This window comes from Apium graveolens, chromosome 7 (genome assembly GCF_009905375.1).
Source record: "Apium graveolens cultivar Ventura chromosome 7, ASM990537v1, whole genome shotgun sequence".
NCBI classification, from domain to species: domain Eukaryota; kingdom Viridiplantae; phylum Streptophyta; class Magnoliopsida; order Apiales; family Apiaceae; genus Apium; species Apium graveolens.
In genome coordinates, this window is record NC_133653.1 from 106,535,230 (window position 1) to 106,549,157 (window position 13,928).

At 36.8% G+C, this 13,928-nt stretch overlaps 1 non-coding gene across 1 annotated transcript; it reads right to left on the reverse strand.

The window, feature by feature from the left end:
* Positions 1 to 9,640: 9,640 nt before the first annotated feature.
* LOC141676036 (small nucleolar RNA R71) lies at positions 9,641 to 9,746 on the reverse strand. Its single transcript, XR_012556649.1, has one exon. It is a non-coding gene; the product is annotated as a small nucleolar RNA R71 (small nucleolar RNA).
* Positions 9,747 to 13,928: the final 4,182 nt, after the last annotated feature.

Here is a 13,928-nt window from a genome sequence, read left to right on the forward strand (position 1 = left end):
ACCTTTTTAAAAAGGTACTTGCATCCTTCCATAGATAAATCAAGTCATGTATCCCTGATAAGGGTGTCTTATTCAATCATTCCCATCTCGATAGTATATGCCTAATTTCACAATAACATCTTTATTCAAAATGAGGTCAATCAATATGGCCTCCAAAAGATAGCAATGGTTATCTACTTTTCTTGCCTGATTCAGTAATGATAACAGGGATGTTCTAGAAGATATTGGTCGTGTTCAACGTGAACCTTTTAGTTCTAACTACTCATTTACCTCTTTTATTTATCTCAACAGTCATCTCAATGCTGGGATATCTTTTATGCCTGGCGTCCCCTTTTTGGGTATCAATTCACATGCGTTACTTACACTTCACATTCTTAAAGGTCACTTCCTTCATCCAATTTTCCTAATTTCTTACTTTCTTGCCTCCTTCGTCCATCCATGTTTCCTTATTAATCAATCGATCTATCTCAAAGTTTCATCGAATACTGTCAACTTTAAGGGAATTAACTATACGTATCGCTTACGCCTTCAAACCTTGAATTTGTCTCATGATCAGTCACCATCGCGCTGATGATGACACACTTCTCTATATTTATTGCAAGGGTTTCTTAGGGTTTCCCATACCTAACTCCCTTATCACTTCTCAACTCTATTTCCTTTATATCCCTTTATACTCCTTCCCTTTTCAGTCTTTTATTTTCGTTCTATTACAACCATTACATGAACCAACACAACATAAGCATTGATTTCAAACATCCCATCATTTTGGATTCGTGTCCTCAGAACGAATCTTGACAACTTTTACAACTTAGATTCATAATTCATCATACTCGTCCGCTTTTGTTCAGGCTCTAAAGCTTTTACACTACCTCCATAACCTTGGGAAGTACTTTCCCAAAAACAATTGTCTGAACTTTAATCAGTTTATTATAACCTCTGGCTACGTGCCTTTCTTGGCCTTTCACCAACGGGTGGCCTCTCTCTTAGGAGGGTAAGTGACAAAAATAGTCTTTTGTGCTTCGTCAATCATTTAGAATCTCAAATGATTCCTATATTTTCTTTAGCCAGGCTCTTGCCTCGACTGGGTCAACCTGTTCCTTGGAACTCTGAGAGCTTAGCGACTTAAAGGTCATGAAAGGATTTCCTACCGCATTGTTTCCTCAAGGTGGTGGTTGGGAATAAAAGTATAAGTTCTGTTTAGACAGGTCCATGAATTTCCGTATAGAAATACCATCTCGGGTCTCCTTATCTTGCTCGACTTCTGTTTTCTCAGTATGAAATATTTCATCCTTCTCTCATAATCAGGGTTATCTTATACGTTAAAATCCTTGTTTTTCATTTCATTATATTATGGGTTCTTTCTTTCTTGATGGCGACCTCCCTGACTATCACATTCAGGGTTTTCCCTAAATCTTATTCCTCGAACTATGGCTTTCATCTAAGATCCCATCCTTAAGCTCTTAAACGTTTGGAACCCAAATTCTGTAGGAATACCTCATTATTCCCTTATCATCTTTCTCGGTATTAATCTCTTCTCTATTTGTTGGCTCTCTGCCTTCATTCATCACTTTTTCTTGGCACAATATGATATTTTCCAATAATTTGGGCTGTATTGCAATCTCAAACAGTTTTTCGGTATCGGCTCCGGTTACCTTCACTTCTATTTCCATTTTCTCAAAATCTCTTATTAACTCTCCCAAAGACATTTTCATCTTGAGTCTCTCTTTTATACTAAGGGCGTTAGCCACCATTTTGGCTTTCCCTGTATGATAAATAATCTCATAATCGTAATCCTTGATTAGCTCTAACCACCTCCTCTGGCACATGTTGAGCTCTTTCTGCGTGAAAATATACTAGACCACTTACGGCTTATGTAAATCTCGTACTTCTCTCCATACAAGTAGTGCCTCAAATCTTTAGGGCAAAACTATTGCCACGAGCCCAAGCTCATGGGTGGGGATATCGAATTTTATATTCCCTTAGTTATCTTGATGCGTACGTGATTACCTTGTTGTGCTGTATAAGAAGCACCCTAATTCCTTATGTGAAGCGTCACTACACATCACAAAATCTCCTTTTCCATCCGGCAATGCCATCATAGGGGCCGTCACCAACCTTTGCTTAGTTCTTAAAAGTTGTTCTCGCATTTCTCTGTCCATTCGAACTTCTCATTCTTACGAGTAAGTCGCGTTAAAGGGGCTACTATCTTTATAAACTAGAACGAACCTCCGGTAGTGACCGGCCAATCCTACCTCTGGTAGTCATCCTGACCAAGGACATCCATTCCTCATCGGTCCTTTCTTCGTTCTTGTCAGGATCCTCCACAGAATCCTCTTCAGCAACGATCCCTTCTGGGACAACCTCCTCAACAGCTACATCCTCAACATGAGCATTATCTGTTCCCTCGTTAGGACGCTATATCGGATCCATAATATGATCTCCTAATAAGTAATAAAACATCATCGCGTTACTGCTCCCCAACCTCAGGGTTCGGAGTCCCGCTACCATACACGATAACGAACTACGCTTCTATCACGATATTTATAAGGATTCCCCTAAGGGTTTTAACTGTTAGTACTATGTTAGGTAGTCTGACTATGAACTTGGCAAGAGTTCTTATTATCTTAGTGAACTTCTTATCTTAACGCCGCATCATCTTTGAGGTTTATAACGCTTGGCTCTGATACCATTTCTGTAACACCCCCAAATCCGGGGTCGGGGATCCGGGTTGTCACGAGTTCCATTTCCCTTAATAATACTTAATCTTAATAATCAACCAACTACTGCGTACTGTGACCCCACAATATACACACACACCATAAGTTATAGTCTCAGAGATGAAAATCCAAAAATAACACAAGTGATTTTATTCCATAATTATAAGCCATTACACCTCAAAGGGTTTCTGAATAAATTTACATATTCTTTGCCATTATTACAATTCATAAATGTACATAAGTCTGGCACATCAAAAGTTGAAAGCCTAGCCTATTGGTAGTTCCTACCTCAGCTACAACGGCATCAACGCCTACAGGAAACTGCGGAACGTTTCCTAACCGCTCACGAATTGGGAGCTTGATCCTATTCATCTTGTATATCTGTTGTTGTGTGATTAAAGAAAAAAGCAAGGGTGAGCAACAAGCCCACCAAAATAATATGTATAATAATTTTCAATATATGAGCATTCTCATAGCACTCATGAAAGTCTTGGTCAAAAAGAAATGAACCAAGTTTGATCTCTTAATGCGACCAAGTCGTAAAATATTTAGTATATATGTATATATACTTTTCAAAATCTTGAAATCCTCTGCCATGTATAATATACACAGAGTTCCAGTTTATAATTGTATATAAAAAAAATCGTTGCAAGGTGATCTCATATATCTAACCTTGTCTCAACGTTTTTCTGAAAATCTTTGTCATGCATAAGATAATCATTAACCAGATATAAGTTAAAAAGGGTGAAGTTACGAGATACTCCAATATACTTATATCTTTTCCGAATACTACTTGAACTACCACCGTTCAAGGTATAATCCGTTGCAAAAGTTCATCACATAGATGAAATTACAAGATAGGATTTGAATAGATTCAATCCTTGAAATATCATTATAAATAATGAAGTTACGAGATAATTCATTAAGTCCTGATATATATATACACCTATATATATATATACATTTCATACACTCCTTCAAAACCTCTTTCATGAAAATTATAAACAGAGTTGTAATATCCCATGAATTTGGAACGGAGAAAACCTTGGCATAAACCTGAAATCTTGCTGATCAGGCAAAGATACCAATAAGTAACCTTTTCTACTAGTAGATGGACGAATTCCCCACTAGTCATCACCCTGGCCTGCCACTCAGCCACTTACGCATTGATGGACTCCCACTGAGCCACTTACACTTTCATGGACGCCCACTGAGCCCATGTTGCTTATGCCGACTCAAATAGATGGACTTACTTCCCGAATGTTGGGCAAGTAATCAAAATGTTTTCTCAAAACAGCAACCTCGTTGCGAATATAAAATACACCACAGAGCCGGATCCCTCAGGTTTTCAGCGAGTATTTAAATGCCTTTCGAAAGGAAGATCTTAAATATAAAAATGAGTTTTGGGATCCGCTCTAACTTTTAAAAATCATTTTGAAGACTCGAAAACATTTTTAAGAATGTTTGGAGTAATCCTGATTTAATGAAATAAATCAGTCCCGATATATTAGAAAATATCCGAATATTATTATTTAAATAATATTCCTATAAGGACAATCTTTATAAAAATAATTTGAAGTAGAATTTTTAAAACTCATACTTGAAATGAATAATAAATAACCAAAGATATACTTATACGAAAGTACGATCTTTATTTGAATAATCGAAAATGAGTTTGATTATCGAAACATTATTCTTTAATAAAATAAAGAATATTATTTAATAAATAAATGGAGTCATAAGTCCTCGAATGAATATTCAAAATAATATTCATTAAATAAAATAAACGGAGTCATAAGTCCTCGAATGAATATTCAAACTAATATTCATTAATTAAAATAAACGGAGTCATAAGTCCTCGAATGAATATTCAAACTACTATTCATTAATTAAAATAAAGTTATCGAATAAAACTTATTTGATTAATAGTTTTGAAAACTATATCTATATATATTTAAATATATATGTATATAATATACTCGGGAACATCGACTCCCGGTTTAGAAAATGTTCACCTTTGGGTCCCCTGTACTAAGGGTATACGCAACTACTGCTTATCTCTAGCATAGGTATTATGCAACTTATAAAAATTTGAATCAACAATTAGATATCAAGATTACGAAACAGGCATGCATATAAATATCATATCATATGCTCCAATATATCGCAAGACTTTGCTAATAATAATCATGCCCTTATCACAAGATAATGCATATACATATATACATCACAACAACAGTATAACGGGTAGAAAACTTGCATGAGTGTTCCCGGATAGACTTAAGCTTAGAGTGGGTCCGATAACCTATGAACAAAAACATAAGTCGGAATTAAACCCCGGTCGCTTAAGAAACTAGACTTTAACCAATTGAACCCTAACATTCGCTTATGGTCACTTCTTACGCTTAACGAATCACATAAGTCGTTCGAGTACCCTCGGCTCCACCATTTTTAATAATTTAAACATTAAGAATTTTAAGGCGATTCTTTCGCGAGTACCCTACTAACTGCCTAATCCACTTTACACAATTGTGTCATACTCCAATTATTCATTTAAGGGCCTTAACCAAGATTTCAAAGTAAGGCGAGGGGTAATGGTTCGTTCGCGAAACGCCGTTACTTAAAACGGTCGTTTCTCCTAAACCGTACATCGAATTCAAGCGAACCACATATCAAAACGAAGCTCATAACATGAACTATATAAAAATGGCAATGGTCAGAATCTTATAGTGAGTTCACGGGTCCTGAAGTTAAGAACTAAAACAGTCTAAGGTAAATCGGGCATTACGACGGCTATGTTTACGCGATTACCAAATTTTAAACTACTCCAATCAATCCACAATTCAACCCACAATCAACATTACAACCAAAATCCCTCCAAACCTCACTACATCAGTCCATTACTTCATGTTTTATCCAACTCATTCAATCACAACAAAAGCTACTAACGATACTAAGGTTCATTAACTAATAACCAAGATTCAACCATCAAAATCTCTACAAACTCAACCAAACTTTAAACACACAAGCATCATGCTTCTCATTTACTATATCCATCAAAACCATCGTGATACTCAAAGTAAAGTTAAGGTTTGGAGGTGTTATACATTCTTTGGAGTGATTAGAGTAGCTAGGAAGTCTTAGGGAGCCTCCTACAAGCTTGATCTTTCCAAAGAAATCAAGAACACAAAGTTAGGTTTTGAAGTTTCTAAAAGTCAGATTGAAAGAAATGTCCAAATGAGGGTCTTACCATGCTTATTTGGACGAGACTTGTGAACAAGAGTTGTAGGCCATCTCAATACCTTTCCAAAGAGCTATAGAACATACTATTTGAGTGAGTATTAAAGGAGATATGGTAGTTTGAAGTTGCTGCTCTGGTTTTGGTCGAGAGCTTTTGTTCTTGGAAAGCAAAAGTCAACTTCTAATTTGTGTTTTATGATTTGTTTTGCCTTGGCTTGGTTGCTACCTTTTGTTTGTTAATTAAATTGTTACCATGGTAAAAATTGTGTGGCTCACAATCAACCAACCAATCCTTCCCACTTTGTCATGCTCATGTCATCTGCTTATGTCATCTTGTTACACTTGTCTTCCTCTTGTTGGTGTGCTGACATCATCGTCCATTAACCTCTTTGATTAACCCCTAATTACTTGGCTAATGACCGCTGATCTGTTATACGGTTCGCTTAACTTATGTTCTCGTTTATCGTTTGAGGGATCATACCCGGGATCTTATTACTTGGGTTTCCTTAAACCTTTCTCAATATTTTATATTCCTTTTATGATCCTCTCTTATAATCCTTGAATTAAATCATTTTAATCATGTTACCTTATACTCAATTCTTTCGGTATCTGGTGAATTTTCGGGAAAAATCAAATTTTTCGAATTTGGATTCTGACGATCTTTACATACACTTATTTACTTTATGGAATACTAATACGATCTTAGAATTTCCATAACAGTACTCCTATATAGCTTGGTCTAATAATTTTCCTTAATCAGCATCATCAGCAAAAGTTACTATTCATCAGGATTTCAAAAATTCCAAAAATTGGGGTTATTACATTTACTTTATAGAACAGTAAACACTGGTTATTACACAGCATGCAACATCATGTACTAAACCCTATTTTTGGATAACCAAATCTTTCTATATCTGGCTTAGTGTATCTTTGCTAATCTTGCACGCCTGTGACTTTACTTTTCCAGTTAATTTTAGTATTTGATCTTGTACTCTTCAAGCTGCTTTTGTAGACTTGTCAATCCAACTGATTATATTGTTTGTTGCTTGATAATCTTGGATATTGAACTGGTCTGCACTTTGTACTTTGAGTTTTACCTCGAGATCTCCAGTTTTGTATATAGAGAACTTGATATCTCGATAAGTATAATGGCTTATCGAGATCTCTAATCACTCTACAGATGTTTTGACTTATCGAAGTCTCTGATTTCTCTATAAGAGAATTTGGCTTGTCGAGATCTCACTTCTTCATGTCTTCACTTTGGCTTATCGATAACTCTGAGTTCTCTAATGACAAGATGGCTTATCGATAACTATGAGTTCTCTAGTGACAAATAGACTTATTGATATCTTAGAGTTCTCTAGTGAAGAAATAAATTGTCAATATCTCCAATCTTCATGTCTTCAATTTGGCTTGTAGATATCTCTGAGTTCTCTAGTAGCTTTTCCTGACTTGTCGATAAGTCATTATGGAGTTCTCAAATGGCTTCTCTATAATACTTAATATGTGACTTGTAGAGAACTTGACTTAAAATATTTTTTTCCAAAATAGATTTATTCAACTCCAAGCTTCTTCACAATTCTTCTGAGGCATGATCTTCTTGATCTTCTTCTAGATAGAATTCTTAGGCTTGATACTGTTTACAGAAAAAGACTCCAGTCTGCCCTTTGATAAGTGGATTTTATATCCACTTGGAATGCTTTATTACAAGTTTAAATTGGTGTTTTAGACTCAAGTTGTTTGTATTTTGATGTGTTTTTGTGTTATTGCATTTCAAGTATCAGTTAAATGAAGAAAGGAGCTTTTAAAGGAAATATGGTGAAAAGTGGTCAGATTTGGAAGCCAGGGCCATTGTCAAGTTTTAGAGAATCTCGTTAGCTTCGCATGGGCAGTTGAATCGCCTAATTCTGACGAGTAGAACTCAAGTTATGGCCAAAATAAGATTCATCAGAATTTTTCAGAAGCCGCCCACGCGGCCGCGTCAGAAGTGCACGCGACCGCATGCCGACACGCGGCCGCGTCAGAACCACACGCGACAGCATGCTGATGCGCTGCTGATTTCGCTAAAAAAGCCTTTTTTGAGTGAAATTTGATAATTTTAAGGGTACAGGTCCACTAGGGGCTTATATATACTTAAAAAAAGGTTTATATCATCCGGGAAGATTGGGAGATCAAGGAGAAGACCTAAAAGCACAAAACAACTCGGAAAAAGAAGATCTTGTTTTCTACTTGTAATTCTTTGAAAATAGTTATAACTTTGGATGCTCATTCTTATTCTAGTTGAACCTAGACCTTTTTTATTCGTACTTTGACTATTATTCAGTTTATTAAGACCTTGTTTTATACCATACTGTCATTGGAACCCATGAAGATGATGAGTTTAATTATGGGCTAATCGTTATCATGGGGTTCTAGCGGATTTACTTATGGATTTCAATAATTAATTTTTTTCGATATCTTGGTGCGTGGTGATTGATTGATATCCTAGTATTGGTTGTGCTTATTTGTCTTATGTGCGTAGCTAACATATAATATAGCGTGTAAATCTCTATTGAAACGACAGTGAATATAGAGGTTTAGAACTTGCCATGCTAGCATAGGTTTATGTATTTGTTATGCATGATTCGTAGGTAATTTTAACCATCTTACTTGCCCTATATAATCACGATAAATAACTTGCACATTAAATCGTTATCTTTTCAATTTTTATAGACATATAAGGACTAAGCATAATTGGTGTCTATTCAACTTCTATCTCTTTTGTGGATGCTTGGTAGTAGGGTATTCGTACAACGAAAGTTGGCTTTTACTAGTTTTGTGTTATCTGATTAGTCTCATCACCATTACATGCTAAGGTTAAGAACAATAAGGCTAGTGAATGAAGTATTTAATGAAGTTAGAATCCCATGTTTGTCATATATATTAATTCAAACATTCTTGTTCTCTTAGTTATAATTGTTAGTTTAATCTCTTAGTTTAATCAAAACCCAATTTGTTATTTGTCTTAGCATTGAGCGATAACCATACATTGTTGCATAGGTGCATAAATTGAACTTAATCTAAACCAGTCTTTGTGGGAACAAATCTGATTTATATCTAATACTACTGGTGAACGCGTATACTTGCGTGAATTTTAGCACGTGTTTTCGCCCTAACAAGTTTTTGGCGCCGTTGCCGAGGACTCGGTGTTAATTTTTAGTTTATGTGCTTGTCATCAGTGGTCGTTAAAGTTCACTGACTTGAATTCTTTTATTTTCACGGTTTATTTGTTTGTGTTTCAGGTACTCATTACAATGGGAAATCCAACAGCACGAATGAAAGCCTTGATGGATTTTTCTCAACCAAAGATCAATGACATTCAATCTAGCATTGTCCGGCCAGCTATCGTAGCTAATACCTTTGAGATCAATCCTGACATAATTCAGTGGGTGTAGAATTCAATCCAGTTTGAGGGTTCTCCAACTGAAGATCCCAATATGCATATTAGGGATTTCATTGAGATTTGCGACACCTTCAAGTTCAACGGTGTTTCTGAAGGTGCTGTGAAGTTGAGACTGTTCCCATTCTCTCTGAGGGACAAGGCTAAGAGCTGGTTACACTCTCTACCAGTTGGTTCGATTAATACTTGGGAAGATCTTGCTCAAAAGTTTCTCACTAAATTCTTCCCTATGGCAAATACAGCTGCAATCAGAAATGCTATTACTCAATTTGCGCAGCATCAGAAGAATCTCTATGTGAAGCTTGGGAGCGCTACAAGGAGATGCTTATGAAGTGTCCTCATCATGGAATTCCTGATTGGATGATCATCAACTATTTTTATAATGGTTTGGGAGCACAGTCCAGACTCATGCTCGATGCAGCATCAGGTGGAGCCTTATGGGTGAAGAGCTATGAGGAAGCTTATGATCTAATTGAACTGATGGATGCTAATGAATATCAGTATCCAACCCAGAGATTGCCACAGAGTAAGGTAGAAGGAGTTCTTGAGGTGGATATAGTTATGGTTATCACTGCTCAACTAAAGGAGTTGTCTATGAAGTTCGATTATCTGGATAACTTGGGTGTTAATCAGATAACCAGTGTTTGTGAGCTATGTCCAGGTTCGCATGTGACGGAGCAATGCGCTATATCTAGTGAATCAGCTCAGTTTGTGAGCAACTTTCAGAGATCGCAGCAACCAGTACCAGACACTTATTATCCTCACAACTGGAATCATCCTAACTTCAGCTGGAGCAATAATCAGAATGCGATGCAACAGCCATTCCAACAGTTTGGAAATAAGCTATTCAACCCTTCTGGTTTTCAACAACAAATTACACCAAAATAACAAACTCTTGGTGCATGTCTATCTTTGAATGAAAAATCTGAATTGGAGGAGTTGCGGCTTATGTGCAAAAACCAGGCTCTTATATGCCAAAGATAGGCTATTTCTATCAAGACTCTGGAGAACCAAATAAGGCAAATTGCTAATGCCTTATTGAATCGACCACCACGAACGCTTCCTAGTGATACAGAACCAAATCCAGGAAAGAGGGAAGTTGAAGAACAGGTGAACGCCATCACCTTAAGGTCTGGAAAGGTCGCAAGCCCCCAAATTCAGCAAGACGAAGAGCCTAAAAAATCTCAAGTTTCAAAAAATGCAGTTGTGGCTGAAGATGAAGTGCAAAAGGAAGCAGAGGTGGAACTAAGGAAGACTACTGTGGAACACACTCCTCCTAAAGGTAATACAGGGGAGAAACAGATCTATCCTCCACCTATTTTTCCTAAGAGGCTGCAAAAGAAAAAGCTGGATAAGCAGTTTGGGAAGTTTTTGGAGGTGTTCAAGAAACTTCATATCAACATACCTTTCGCTGAAGCTCTTGAACAGATGCCTAGCTATGCGAGGTTTATGAAAGGTATTCTCTCTCGGAAAGTGAAGCTCGATGACTTAGAGACCGTTGCTCTAATGGAGGAATGGAGTGATGTGTTACAACAGAAGTTGCCTCTGAAGCTTAAAGATCCTGGAAGCTTCACTATTCCTTGCACCATCGGAAACTTGTCATTCGACAAGTGTTTATGTGATTTAGGAGCTACCATCAATCTGATTCCCTTATCTATCTTCAAGAAGCTTGGTCGTCCTGATCCAAAACCAACATACATGTCATTGCAACTAGCTGACCGTTCCTTCGCTTATCCATGAGGTATAGTGGAGGATGTCTTGGTCAAGATGGATAAACTCTTCTTCCCTGCTGACTTTGTAATTCTTGATTTCGAGGAAGATAAGAAGATTCCCATTATCTTGGGAAGACCATTCTGGCTACAGGTCGAACTATGATCGATGTGCAAAAAGGAGAGCTTACGATGAAGGTTCACGATTAAAATGTCACTTTTAATGTGTTCAAGGCAATAAAGTTACCCACAGCTAAAGAGGAGTGCTTTAAAGTAGAGTGGGTAGACTCTGTCGTGAATTCGAAACTTGAGTAATTGCCAAAGGCAGAGACCTTAGGGAGATCCTTAATGAGGAAATTAGTTATTGATGATAAACAAGAAGCAGAGCAACTGCAGGTTTTGAATGCACCTCCGTGGAAGAGGAAGTTAGATATGCCATTCGATTCTATTAGGTTAGCAGAGCTGAAAATTTCTCAAGAGCGTCTTGAGTCGTCTATTGAAGATGTTTCCACACTTGAGCTTCACCCACTACCAGATCCCTTGAGTTATGCATTCTTAGGTGCACCCCATGATAAGGGCTTGGGATATATTTTTAATGATGTAGAGAGTGGTTGGACAGATATTCTCGTGCCTACTGAGGGATCTTGTCATGTGCAACAGATAGTTGATAGGACTGGTGTTGGTGATGCACAGTATAGAAGATTGACTATGTGTATAGAGGCCATGCATGTCATCCACCGATATTTTGCTAAAAATTTGACACACGCTTTCGGTATCATTGTTTGAGACACTGGTGGCGAGGTTGATTGGCCACTTGATCCTCCACCCGAGGAGGGTGATCTTTTCGACGACTAGGTATGCCTGAAATCCTTATTATTACCTTCAATGAGGACATTGAAAATTTTAAGTTTGGGGGTGATAATGTAAGGATTAGTAGTGTGTGTGTCCATATAGATTCATATATATTCATATTACATGTTTAGTTGTAGTTCATTCATATTTTTGTATTATTGTTCATTTAAAACATATTTGTTTGTTTTTATGTGATATCATATAGTTGCATTTGCATGCATATTTAGCATGATCTCGTAAGATGAACTATGATATTTGATAAGTTGATGTTGATTTGAGTGTGGTGATGACGAATAGAGGGATGTTTAAGTCCTAATGAATTGATTTGCATGCCAGAAACAAATATTTTCACAAAGTCTTATAGGGTTGCTTTTGATCTAGATCATGATCATACTTGTTTGTTGTTGAAATTTAATCACTTGGTTATATTTAGATTTGTGATATTCTCGTAATGATGTAAAAACACTGATTTTTTTTATCTGGAGAAAAACTTGGATTTCATTGCTAGTTTTTGTAAGGCTAGGCGTCAAATGGCTAGTAGCCGACTCATATTTTTATGAGTAGACTAGGGTTGAATGAGATGGAGCGAAACACACTCATTCAAAAATTATTGAAAAAACAAAGAAAAAAGAAAAAAAAGAAAAAAAAGTATGTGTTTATGCATAATTGATCAAGAGTGAGCTCTTTAATACTAGAGTTACTAAGTTCTTAGGGGACTTTGTGCCTAGTGACCTAAGACTTTTTATAGTCTGGGATCCGCTAACCTAACGCTCACTACAAGGGTATTATTGTATAAGCCTTTTGGGACCTCATTCATTGCACGGTCAAATAAGCATCTTTGTTATGTGTTCAATAATAGTGTGAATCCTTGTATAACTCTAGTAGAAAGGAGGTGTGTGAGTCATAATGCGTTTATTGTCCATTCTGTTTATAAACTTTTGATTGTTTCGATGATAGATAAGTTATGATTATTGATCTAGTATCGAGAGATATCTGTTAAGCATTCCACACACGCACGTTTCTGGTTTGTGAGTTAGTTTGCAGGATTTATTCGAACTCTATTTTAAGTCATTGCATTCTTAGAGGCATTGGCTTATTCATTTGGTTATGGTTATTCTGAGGGGATCGATTGCATTATCATTTAGTTGCATTCACGTAGTTGCATTCATGCATTAGGTTTGTTTTGTAGTTTTGAGTCTGTTTATGCTTGAGGACAAGCATCGATTCAAGTTTGGGGGTATGATAAGTGGATTTATATCCACTTGGAACACTTTATTACAAGCTTAAATTGGTGTTTTGGACTCAAGTTGTTGGTATTTTGATGTGTTTTTGTGTTATTGCATTTCAGGTATCAGTTAAATGAAGAAAGGAGTTTTTAAAGGAAATATGATGAAAAGTGATCAAATTTGGTAGCCAAGGACATTTTCAAGTTGTAGAGAATCTCGTTAGCTTCGCGTGAGCAGTTTAATCGCCTAATTCTGACGAGTAGAACTCAAGTTATGGCCAAAATAAGATTCATCAAAATTTTCCAGAAGCCGCCCACGCGGCCGCGTCAGAAGTGCACGCGACCGCATGCCGACACGCGGCCGCGTCAGACCCGCACGCGACCGCATGCTGATGCGCGGATGATTTCGCTGAAAAAGCCTTTTTTGAGTGAAATTTGATAATTTTAAGGGCACAGGTTCACTAGGGGCTTATATACTTTAAAAAAGGTTTTCATTATCCGGGAAGATTGGGAGATTAAGGAGAAGGCCTAGAAGCACAAAACAACTCTGAAAAAGAAGATCTTATTTTCTACTTGTGATTCTTTGAAAATAGTTGTAACTTTGGATGCTCGTTTTCATTCTTGTTGAACCTAGACCTTTTTTATTCATACTTTGATTATTATTCAATTTATTAAGACCTTGTTTTATACCATGCTTTCATTGGAACCCATGAAGACGATGAGTTCAATTATGGGCTAATCGTTAT